At 47.0% G+C, this 12,374-nt stretch overlaps 2 non-coding genes across 2 annotated transcripts; both read left to right on the top strand.

Moving 5' to 3' along the window:
* The first annotated feature begins 961 nt into the window (after positions 1–961).
* Positions 962–1,033, top strand: TRNAG-UCC (transfer RNA glycine (anticodon UCC)). Its single transcript has one exon. It is a non-coding gene; the product is annotated as a tRNA-Gly (tRNA).
* A 4,729-nt stretch (positions 1,034–5,762) lies between these two features.
* TRNAG-UCC (transfer RNA glycine (anticodon UCC)) lies at positions 5,763–5,834 on the top strand. Its single transcript has one exon. It is a non-coding gene; the product is annotated as a tRNA-Gly (tRNA).
* The last annotated feature ends 6,540 nt before the right edge of the window (positions 5,835–12,374 follow it).

Here is a 12,374-nt window from a genome sequence, read left to right as displayed (position 1 = left end):
TCCCGAACGCTCCCAATCGCTCGCCCTCACCGGGTGCACCTCTGGCTCCCAGGTAAGGCCAAAACCTGAGCATGGTAGCGCAGGATCACAGAGAAGGAGCGGGTGGGGGTGCTTCTGTCTTGACAAAGGCGTGACATGGCTAGTGACTGAGAGGGCCTTGACTTTCCCCTATGACTGACTGTGAGAGGGGAAGGCGAAGATTTTCTGCACCCAGCATGCCTTGTGACATTCTTAGGCAAATGAGGTGAGAGCCCTGCCAGAATAGCTCCAGCGATCCCATGCCACTCCTCTGAAGGCTCCTGATCTGCATAACCACAGTATTTTGAGCAGGAAGCAGAGTGGCGCAGCGGAAGCGTGCTGGGCCCATAACCCAGAGGTCGATGTTTCGAAACCATCCTCTGCTAGCATGGATTGATTTTTTTTCTTGTGAGGACCACTCTCTCGTTTCCACGCTGCCAGAGCGGAAAACAGCAGGCTTGTGCCAGCTTTTTGTGGGAAGAGACTGCTCAACTATCGGTCTCTGCTCAAAGTCAGGGAGACAGATGGTCAGAGAATCAACCCTACACTTCAAAGGAAATGATGCACAGTTATGACAATTAACGAAAGATGGGACCCTCGCACTTCTTTCTGAGGCTGCTTGGAACGTTATTATTCCCTTTTTTGTCCTGCTATTATCAATCTCCTGTGAATTTCGTGGAGCTGTTTTCTTTCTCTACCCTGCTGTTTTTCCCTTGCTGCCAATATAAGCTTATTTCAATGATTTGAACTGCTGCTTTCCCTTTCTCCTTTTCTGCGCAGCTTTTGCATTGGTTTCAATCTCCAGTTCCTTAGCAGTTGCAAGAACTTTTTTCCAGATTTTCATGTTGGTCTGTAAACCAAAAATACCTCTGATACTGGTGCAATATAGTCATTGAACTCAGGGTTGTCATGTCTAGAGTTTAAAAAAAACATATGCCATGGAGCGTTGGTGGTATAGTGGTGAGCATAGCTGCCTTCCAAGCAGTTGACCCGGGTTCGATTCCCGGCCAACGCAGTGCTAATATTTATACATTAAGCAAGCTGTAGCTATTCTAACGCAATATGTTAAAAAAATGAGAAATATCTTGACCAGATTACTCAGCTATTAGATAAATAATAAACAAAGACATAGGCAGGCATCCCAAAAGCCCCGTCTGCGACTTTCTATGTCCTGAAATTTTTATATTTTACAAACAGCAGTCACCAATCACAACTGCTGGTAATAAATGGGCTGCAGGGGGGCAGGCAATGAAACGGCTAAGCCCTTCTGCCCGACCAGCCTTTAGAACTGCAGCATCTCTGCAGTAAAAAGTGTTTCAGGTCAATATCTCTCCCCTGGAAAAAATGTGCGAGACCCACCACCGATAAATGTGGCAAAAGTCCCCAACATTTTCTGCATATTTGTGCTCTTACCTGAAAGCAGCGCCACCTTGTAGTCATCGCAGGCAACTGCAGTATACAACCAAATTTATCCGAGAGCAAGGTGAAAGAAACCCAAGGGAACAGCCCCTGTCTGCAGCAGGAAGGTTGGCTGCTTCGAATGGACAGAACTTCCAGTCCTAAGTCCACTCACGTCCCGAACGCTCCCAAACGCTCATACCGGGCAAGCCCTCACCGGTTGCACCTCTGGCTCCCAGGTAAGGCCAAAACCTGAGCATGGTAGCGCAGGATCACAGAGAAGGAGCGGGTGGGGGTGCTTCTGTCTTGACAAAGGCGTGACATGGCTAGTGACTGAGAGGGCCTTGACTTTCCCCTATGACTGACTGTGAGAGGGGAAGGCGAAGATTTTCTGCACCCAGCATGCCTTGTGACATTCTTAGGCAAATGAGGTGAGAGCCCTGCCAGAATAGCTCCAGCGATCCCATGCCACTCCTCTGAAGGCTCCTGATCTGCATAACCACAGCATTTGGAGCAGGAAGCAGAGTGGCGCAGTGGAAGCGTGCTGGGCCCATAACCCAGAGGTCGATGGATCGAAACCATCCTCTGCTAGCATGGATTGATTTTTTTTCTTGTGAGGACCACTCTCTCGTTTCCACGCTGCCAGAGCGGAAAACAGCAGGCTTGTGCCAGCTTTTTGTGGGAAGAGACTGCTCAACTATCGGTCTCTGCTCAAAGTCAGGGAGACAGATGGTCAGAGAATCAACCCTACACTTCAAAGGAAATGATGCACAGTTATGACCATTAACGAAAGATGGGACCCTCGCACTTCTTTCTGAGCCTGCTTGGAACGTTATTATTCCCTTTTTTTGTCCTGCTATTATCAATCTCCTGTGAATTTCGTGGAGCTGTTTTCTTTCTCTACCCTGCTGTTTTTCCCTTGCTGCCAATATATGCTTATTTCAATGATTTGAACTGCTGCTTTCCCTTTCTCCTTTTCTGCGCAGCTTTTGCATTGGTTTCAATCTCCAGTTCCTTAGCAGTTGCAAGAACTTTTTTCCTGATTTTCATGTCGGTCTGTAAACCAAAAATACCTCTGATACTGGTGCAATATAGTCATTGAACTCAGGGTTGTGATGTCTAGAGTTTAAAAAAAACATATGCCACGGAGCGTTGGTGGTATAGTGGTGAGCATAGCTGCCTTCCAAGCAGTTGACCCGGGTTCGATTCCTGGCCAACGCAGTGCTAATATTTATACATTAAGCAAGCTGTAGCTATTCTAACGCAATATGTTAAAAAAAAGAGAAATATCTTGACCAGATTACTCAGCTATTAGATAAATAATAAACAAAGACATAGGCAGGCATCCCAAAAGCCCCGTCTGCGACTTTCTATATCCTGAAATTTTTATATTTTACAAACAGCAGTCACCACTCACAACTGCTGGTAATGAATGGGCTGCAGGGGGGCAGGCAATGAAACGGCTAAGCCCTTCTGCCCGACCAGCCTTTAGAACTGCAGCATCTCTGCAGTAAAAAGTGTTTCAGATCAATATCTCTCCCCTGGAAAAAATGTGCGAGACCCACCACCGATAAATGTGGCAAAAGTCCCCAACATTTTCTGCATATTTGTGCTCTTACCTGAAAGCAGCGCCACCTTGTAGTCATCGCAGGCAACTGCAGCATACAACCAAATTTATCTGAGAGCAAGGTGAAAGAAACCCAAGGGAACAGCCCCTGTCTGCAGCAGGAAGGTTGGCTGCTTCGAATGGACAGAACTTCCAGTCCTAAGTCCACTCACGTCCCGAACGCTCCCAAACGCTCATACCGGGCAAGCCCTCACCAGGTGCACCTCTGGCTCCCAGGTAAGGCCAAAACCTGAGCATGGTAGCGCAGGATCACAGAGAAGGAGCGGGTGGGGGTGCTTCTGTCTTAACAAAGGCGTGACATGGCTAGTGACTGAGAGGGCCTTGACTTTCCCCTATGACTGACTGTGAGAGGGGAAGGCGAAGATTTTCTGCACCCAGCATGCCTTGTGACATTCTTAGGCAAATGAGGTGAGAGCCCTGCCAGAATAGCTCCAGCGATCCCATGCCACTCCTCTGAAGGCTCCTGATCTGCATAACCACAGCATTTTGAGCAGGAAGCAGAGTGGCGCAGCGGAAGCGTGCTGGGCCCATAACCCAGAGGTCGATGGATCGAAACCATCCTCTGCTAGCATGGATTGATTTTTTTTCTCGTGAGGACCACTCTCTCGTTTCCACGCTGCCAGAGCGGAAAACAGCAGGCTTGTGCCAGCTTTTTGTGGGAAGAGACTGCTCAACTATCGGTCTCTGCTCAAAGTCAGGGAGACAGATGGTCAGAGAATCAACCCTACACTTCAAAGGAAATGATGCACAGTTATGACCATTAACGAAAGATGGGACCCTCGCACTTCTTTCTGAGCCTGCTTGGAACGTTATTATTCCCTTTTTTTGTCCTGCTATTATCAATCTCCTGTGAATTTCGTGGAGCTGTTTTCTTTCTCTACCCTGCTGTTTTTCCCTTGCTGCCAATATATGCTTATTTCAATGATTTGAACTGCTGCTTTCCCTTTCTCCTTTTCTGCGCAGCTTTTGCATTGGTTTCAATCTCCAGTTCCTTAGCAGTTGCAAGAACTTTTTTCCTGATTTTCATGTTGGTCTGTAAACCAAAAATACCTCTGATACTGGTGCAATATAGTCATTGAACTCAGGGTTGTGATGTCTAGAGTTTAAAAAAAACATATGCCACGGAGCGTTGGTGGTATAGTGGTGAGCATAGCTGCCTTCCAAGCAGTTGACCCGGGTTCGATTCCTGGCCAACGCAGTGCTAATATTTATACATTAAGCAAGCTGTAGCTATTCTAACGCAATATGTTAAAAAAAAGAGAAATATCTTGACCAGATTACTCAGCTATTAGATAAATAATAAACAAATACATAGGCAGGCATCCCAAAAGCCCCGTCTGCGACTTTCTATATCCTGAAATTTTTATATTTTACAAACAGCAGTCACCACTCACAACTGCTGGTAATAAATGGGCTGCAGAGGGGCAGGCAATGAAACGGCTAAGCCCTTCTGCCCGACCAGCCTTTAGAACTGCAGCATCTCTGCAGTAAAAAGTGTTTCAGGTCAATATCTCTCCCCTGGAAAAAATGTGCGAGACCCACCACCGATAAATGTGGCAAAAGTCCCCAACATTTTCTGCATATTTGTGCTCTTACCTGAAAGCAGCGCCACCTTGTAGTCATCGCAGGCAACTGCAGCATACAACCAAATTTATCCGAGAGCAAGGTGAAAGAAACCCAAGGGAACAGCCTCCGTCTGCAGCAGGAAGGTTGGCTGCTTCGAATGGACAGAACTTCCAGTCCTAAGTCCACTCACGTCCCGAACGCTCCCAAACGCTCGGCCTCACCGGGTGCACCTCTGGCTCCCAGGTAAGGCCAAAACCTGAGCATGGTAGCGCAGGATCACAGAGAAGGAGCGGGTGGGGGTGCTTCTGTCTTGACAAAGGCGTGACATGGCTAGTGACTGAGAGGGCCTTGACTTTCCCCTATGACTGACTGTGAGAGGGGAAGGCGAAGATTTTCTGCACCCAGCATGCCTTGTGACATTCTTAGGCAAATGAGGTGAGAGCCCTGCCAGAATAGCTCCAGCGATCCCATGCCACTCCTCTGAAGGCTCCTGATCTGCATAACCACAGTATTTTGAGCAGGAAGCAGAGTGGCGCAGCGGAAGCGTGCTGGGCCCATAACCCAGAGGTCGATGTTTCGAAACCATCCTCTGCTAGCATTGATTGATTTTTTTTCTTGTGAGGACCACTCTCTCGTTTCCACGCTGCCAGAGCGGAAAACAGCAGGCTTGTGCCAGCTTTTTGTGGGAAGAGACTGCTCAACTATCGGTCTCTGCTCAAAGTCAGGGAGACAGATGGTCAGAGAATCAACCCTACACTTCAAAGGAAATGATGCACAGTTATGACCATTAACGAAAGATGGGACCCTCGCACTTCTTTCTGAGGCTCCTTGGAACGTTATTATTCCCTTTTTTTGTCCTGCTATTATCAATCTCCTGTGAATTTCGTGGAGCTGTTTTCTTTCTCTACCCTGCTGTTTTTCCCTTGCTGCCAATATAAGCTTATTTCAATGATTTGAACTGCTGCTTTCCCTTTCTCCTTTTCTGCGCAGCTTTTGCATTGGTTTCAATCTCCAGTTCCTTAGCAGTTGCAAGAACTTTTTTCCTGATTTTCATGTTGGTCTGTAAACCAAAAATACCTCTGATACTGGTGCAATATAGTCATTGAACTCAGGGTTGTCATGTCTAGAGTTTAAAAAAAACATATGCCATGGAGCGTTGGTGGTATAGTGGTGAGCATAGCTGCCTTCCAAGCAGTTGACCCGGGTTCGATTCCCGGCCAACGCAGTGCTAATATTTATACATTAAGCAAGCTGTAGCTATTCTAACACAATATGTTAAAAAAATGAGAAATATCTTGACCAGATTACTCAGCTATTAGATAAATAATAAACAAAGACATAGGCAGGCATCCCAAAAGCCCCGTCTGCGACTTTCTATGTCCTGAAATTTTTATATTTTACAAACAGCAGTCACCACTCACAACTGCTGGTAATAAATGGGCTGCAGGGGGGCAGGCAATGAAACGGCTAAGCCCTTCTGCCCGACCAGCCTTTAGAACTGCAGCATCTCTGCAGTAAAAAGTGTTTCAGGTCAATATCTCTCCCCTGGAAAAAATGTGCGAGACCCACCACCGATAAATGTGGCAAAAGTCCCCAACATTTTCTGCATATTTGTGCTCTTACCTGAAAGCAGCGCCACCTTGTAGTCATCGCAGGCAACTGCAGTATACAACCAAATTTATCCGAGAGCAAGGTGAAAGAAACCCAAGGGAACAGCCCCTGTCTGCAGCAGGAAGGTTGGCTGCTTCGAATGGACAGAACTTCCAGTCCTAAGTCCACTCACGTCCCGAACGCTCCCAAACGCTCATACCGGGCAAGCCCTCACCGGTTGCACCTCTGGCTCCCAGGTAAGGCCAAAACCTGAGCATGGTAGCGCAGGATCACAGAGAAGGAGCGGGTGGGGGTGCTTCTGTCTTGACAAAGGCGTGACATGGCTAGTGACTGAGAGGGCCTTGACTTTCCCCTATGACTGACTGTGAGAGGGGAAGGCGAAGATTTTCTGCACCCAGCATGCCTTGTGACATTTTTAGGCAAATGAGGTGAGAGCCCTGCCAGAATAGCTCCAGCGATCCCATGCCACTCCTCTGAAGGCTCCTGATCTGCATAACCACAGCATTTTGAGCAGGAAGCAGAGTGGTGCAGCGGAAGCGTACTGGGCCCATAACCCAGAGGTCGATGGATCGAAACCATCCTCTGCTAGCATGGATTGAATTTTTTTCTTGTGAGGACCACTCTCTCGTTTCCACGCTGCCAGAGCGGAAAACAGCAGGCTTGTGCCAGCTTTTTGTGGGAAGAGACTGCTCAACTATCGGTCTCTGCTCAAAGTCAGGGAGACAGATGGTCAGAGAATCAACCCTACACTTCAAAGGAAATGATGCACAGTTATGACCATTAAAGAAAGATGGGACCCTCGCATTTCTTTCTGAGCCTGCTTGGAATGTTATTATTCCCTTTTTTTGTCCTGCTATTATCAATCTCCTGTGAATTTCGTGGAGCTGTTTTCTTTCTCTACCCTGCTGTTTTTCCCTTGCTGCCAATATATGCTTATTTCAATGATTTGAACTGCTGCTTTCCCTTTCTCCTTTTCTGCGCAGCTTTTGCATTGGTTTCAATCTCCAGTTCCTTAGCAGTTGCAAGAACTTTTTTCCTGATTTTCATGTTGGTCTGTAAACCAAAAATACCTCTGATACTGGTGCAATATAGTCATTGAACTCAGGGTTGTGATGTCTAGAGTTTAAAAAAAACAAATGCCACGGAGCGTTGGTGGTATAGTGGTAATCATATCTGCCTTCCAAGCAGTTGACCCGGGTTCGATTCCCGGCCAGCGCAGTGCTAATATTTATACATTAAGCAAGCTGTAGCTATTCTAACGCAATATGTTAAAAAAAAGAGAAATATCTTGACCAGATTACTCAGCTATTAGATAAATAATAAACAAAGACATAGGCAGGCATCCTAAAAGCCCCGTCTGCGACTTTCTATGTCCTGAAATTTTTATATTTTACAAACAGCAGTCACCACTCACAACTGCTGGTAATAAATGGGCTGCAGGGGGGCAGGCAATGAAACGGCTAAGCCCTTCTGCCCGACCAGCCTTTAGAACTGCAGCATCTCTGCAGTAAAAAGTGTTTCAGGTCAATATCTCTCCCCTGGAAAAAATGTGCGAGACCCACCACCGATAAATGTGGCAAAAGTCCCCAACATTTTCTGCATATTTGTGCTCTTACCTGAAAGCAGCGCCACCTTGTAGTCATCGCAGGCAACTGCAGCATACAACCAAATTTATCCAAGAGCAAGGTGAAAGAAACCCAAGGGAACAGCCCCTGTCTGCAGCAGGAAGGTTGGCTGCTTCGAATGGACAGAACTTCCAGTCCTAAGTCCACACACTTCCCGAACACTCCCAAACGCTCATACCGGGCAAGCCCTCACCGCGTGCACCTCTGGCTCCCAGGTAAGGCCAAAACCTGAGCATGGTAGCGCAGGATCACAGAGAAGGAGCGGGTGGGGGTGCTTCTGTCTTGACAAAGGCGTGACATGGCTAGTGACTGAGAGGGCCTTGACTTTCCCCTATGACTGACTGTGAGAGGGGAAGGCGAAGATTTTCTGCACCCAGCATGCCTTGTGACATTCTTAGGCAAATGAGGTGAGAGCCCTGCCAGAATAGCTCCAGCGATCCCATGCCACTCCTCTGAAGGCTCCTGATCTGCATAACCACAGTATTTTGAGCAGGAAGCAGAGTGGTGCAGCGGAAGCGTGCTGGGCCCATAACCCAGAGGTCGATGTTTCGAAACCATCCTCTGCTAGCATGGATTGATTTTTTTTCTTGTGAGGACCACTCTCTCGTTTCCACGCTGCCAGAGCGGAAAACAGCAGGCTTGTGCCAGCTTTTTGTGGGAAGAGACAGCTCAACTATCGGTCTCTGCTCAAAGTCAGGGAGACAGATGGTCAGAGAATCAACCCTACACTTCAAAGGAAATGATGCACAGTTATGACCATTAACGAAAGATGGGACCCTCGCACTTCTTTCTGAGGCTGCTTGGAACGTTATTATTCCCTTTTTTTGTCCTGCTATTATCAATCTCCTGTGAATTTCGTGGAGCTGTTTTCTTTCTCTACCCTGCTGTTTTTCCCTTGCTGCCAATATATGCTTATTTCAATGATTTGAACTGCTGCTTTCCCTTTCTCCTTTTCTGCGCAGCTTTTGCATTGGTTTCAATCTCCAGTTCCTTAGCAGTTGCAAGAACTTTTTTCCTGATTTTCATGTTGGTCTGTAAACCAAAAATACCTCTGATACTGGTGCAATATAGTCATTGAACTCAGGGTTGTGATGTCTAGAGTTTAAAAAAAACATATGCCACGGAGCGTTGGTGGTATAGTGGTAAGCATAGCTGCCTTCCAAGCAGTTGACACGGGTTCGATTCCCGGCCAACGCAGTGCTAATATTTATACATTAAGCAAGCTGTAGCTATTCTAACGCAATATGTAAAAAAAAAGAGAAATATCTTGACCAGATTACTCAGCTATTAGATAAATAATAAACAAAGACATAGGCAGGCATCCTAAAAGCCCCGTCTGCGACTTTCTATGTCCTGAAATTTTTATATTTTACAAACAGCAGTCACCACTCACAACTGCTGGTAATAAATGGGCTGCAGGGGGGCAGGCAATGAAACGGCTAAGCCCTTCTGCCCGACCAGCCTTTAGAACTGCAGCATCTCTGCAGTAAAAAGTGTTTCAGGTCAATATCTCTCCCCTGGAAAAAATGTGCGAGACCCACCACCGATAAATGTGGCAAAAGTCCCCAACATTTTCTGCATATTTGTGCTCTTACCTGAAAGCAGCGCCACCTTGTAGTCATCGCAGGCAACTGCAGCATACAACCAAATTTATCCAAGAGCAAGGTGAAAGAAACCCAAGGGAACAGCCCCTGTCTGCAGCAGGAAGGTTGGCTGCTTCGAATGGACAGAACTTCCAGTCCTAAGTCCACTCACTTCCCGAACACTCCCAAACGCTCATACCGGGCAAGCCCTCACCGGGTGCACCTCTGGCTCCCAGGTAAGGCCAAAACCTGAGCATGGTAGCGCAGAATCACAGAGAAGGAGCGGGTGGGGGTGCTTCTGTCTTGACAAAGGCGTGACATGGCTAGTGACTGAGAGGGCCTTGACTTTCCCCTATGACTGACTGTGAGAGGGGAAGGCGAAGATTTTCTGCACCCAGCATGCCTTGTGACATTCTTAGGCAAATGAGGTGAGAGCCCTGCCAGAATAGCTCCAGCGATCCCATGCCACTCATCTGAAGGCTCCGGATCTGCATAACCACAGCATTTTGAGCAGGAAGCAGAGTGGCGCAGCGGAAGCGTGCTGGGCCCATAACCCAGAGGTCGATGGTTCGAAACCATCCTCTGCTAGCATGGATTGATTTTTTTTCTTGTGAGGACCACTCTCTCGTTTCCACGCTGCCAGAGCGGAAAACAGCAGGCTTGTGCCAGCTTTTTGTGGGAAGAGACTGCTCAACTATCGGTCTCTGCTCAAAGTCAGGGAAACAGATGGTCAGAGAATCAACCCTACACTTCAAAGGAAATGATGCACAGTTATGACCATTAAAGAAAGATGGGACCCTCGCACTTCTTTCTGAGCCTGCTTGGAACGTTATTATTCCCTTTTTTTGTCCTGCTATTATCAATCTCCTGTGAATTTCGTGGAGCTGTTTTCTTTCTCTACCCTGCTGTTTTTCCCTTGCTGCCAATATATGCTTATTTCGATGATTTGAACTGCTGCTTTCCCTTTCTCCTTTTCTGCGCAGCTTTTGCATTGATCTCAATCTCCAGTTCCTTAGCAGTTGCAAGAACTTTTTTCCTGATTTTCATGTTGGTCTGTAAACCAAAAATACCTCTGATACTGGTGCAATATAGTCATTGAACTCAGGGTTGTGATGTCTAGAGTTTAAAAAAAACATATGCCACGGAGCGTTGGTGGTATAGTGGTGAGCATAGCTGCCTTCCAAGCAGTTTACCCGGGTTTGATTCCCGGCCAACGCAGTGCTAATATTTATACATTAAGCAAGCTGTAGCTATTCTAACGCAATATGTTAAAAAAATGAGAAATATCTTGACCAGATTACTCAGCTATTAGATAAATAATAAACAAAGACATAGGCAGGCATCCCAAAAGCCCCGTCTGCGACTTTCTATGTCCTGAAATTTTTATATTTTACAAACAGCAGTCACCACTCACAACTGCTGGTAATAAATGGGCTGCAGGGGGGCAGGCAATGAAACGGCTAAGCCCTTCTGCCCGACCAGCCTTTAGAACTGCAGCATCTCTGCAGTAAAAAGTGTTTCAGGTCAATATCTCTCCCCTGGAAAAAATGTGCGAGACCCACCACCGATAAATGTGGCAAAAGTCCCCAACATTTTCTGCATATTTGTGCTCTTACCTGAAAGCAGCGCCACCTTGTAGTCATCGCAGGCAACTGCAGCATACAACCAAATTTATCCGAGAGCAAGGTGAAAGAAACCCAAGGGAACAGCCCCTGTCTGCAGCAGGAAGGTTGGCTGCTTCGAATGGACAGAACTTCCAGTCCTAAGTCCACTCACGTCCCGAACGCTCTCAAACGCTCATACCGGGCAAGTCCTCACCGGGTGCACCTCTGGCTCCCAGGTAAGGCCAAAACCTGAGCATGGTAGCGCAGGATCACAGAGAAGGAGCGGGTGGGGGTGCTTCTGTCTTGACAAAGGCGTGACATGGCTAGTGACTGAGAGGGCCTTGACTTTCCCCTATGACTGACTGTGAGAGGGGAAGGCGAAGATTTTCTGCACCCAGCATGCCTTGTGACATTCTTAGGCAAATGAGGTGAGAGCCCTGCCAGAATAGCTCCAGCGATCCCATGCCACTCCTCTGAAGGCTCCTGATCTGCATAACCACAGCATTTTGAGCAGGAAGCAGAGTGGCGCAGCAGAAGCGTGCTGGGCCCATAACCCAGAGGTCGATGGATTGAAACCATCCTCTGCTAGCATGGATTGAATTATTTTCTTGTGAGGACCACTCTCTCGTTTCCACGCTGCCAGAGCGGAAAACAGCAGGCTTGTGCCAGCTTTTTGTGGGAAGAGACTGCTCAACTATCGGTCTCTGCTCAAAGTCAGGGAGACAGATGGTCAGAGAATCAACTCTACACTTCAAAGGAAATGATGCACAGTTATGACCATTAAAGAAAGATGGGACCCTCGCACTTCTTTCTGAGCCTGCTTGGAACGTTATTATTCCCTTTTTTTGTCCTGCTATTATCAATCTCCTGTGAATTTCGTGGAGCTGTTTTCTTTCTCTACCCTGCTGTTTTTCCCTTGCTGCCAATATATGCTTATTTCAATGATTTGAACTGCTGCTTTCCCTTTCTCCTTTTCTGCGCAGCTTTTGCATTGGTTTCAATCTCCAGTTCCTTAGCAGTTGCAAGAACTTTTTTCCTGATTTTCATGTTGGTCTGTAAACCAAAAATACCTCTGATACTGGTGCAATATAGTCATTGAACTCAGGGTTGTGATGTCTAGAGTTTAAAAAAAACATATGCCACGGAGTGTTGGTGGTATAGTGGTAAGCATAGCTGCCTTCCAAGCAGTTGATCCGGGTTCGATTCCCGGCCAACGCAGTGCTAATATTTATACATTAAGCAAGCTGTAGCTATTCTAACGCAATATGTTAAAAAAAAGAGAAATATCTTGACCAGATTACTCAGCTATTAGATAAATAATAAACAAAGACATAGGCAGGCA

This window comes from Pleurodeles waltl, unplaced genomic scaffold (genome assembly GCF_031143425.1).
Source record: "Pleurodeles waltl isolate 20211129_DDA unplaced genomic scaffold, aPleWal1.hap1.20221129 scaffold_69, whole genome shotgun sequence".
NCBI lineage: Eukaryota > Metazoa > Chordata > Amphibia > Caudata > Salamandridae > Pleurodeles > Pleurodeles waltl.
Note: the sequence above shows the minus strand (reverse complement) of the source record. Positions and strands in the feature narration are given on the sequence as shown.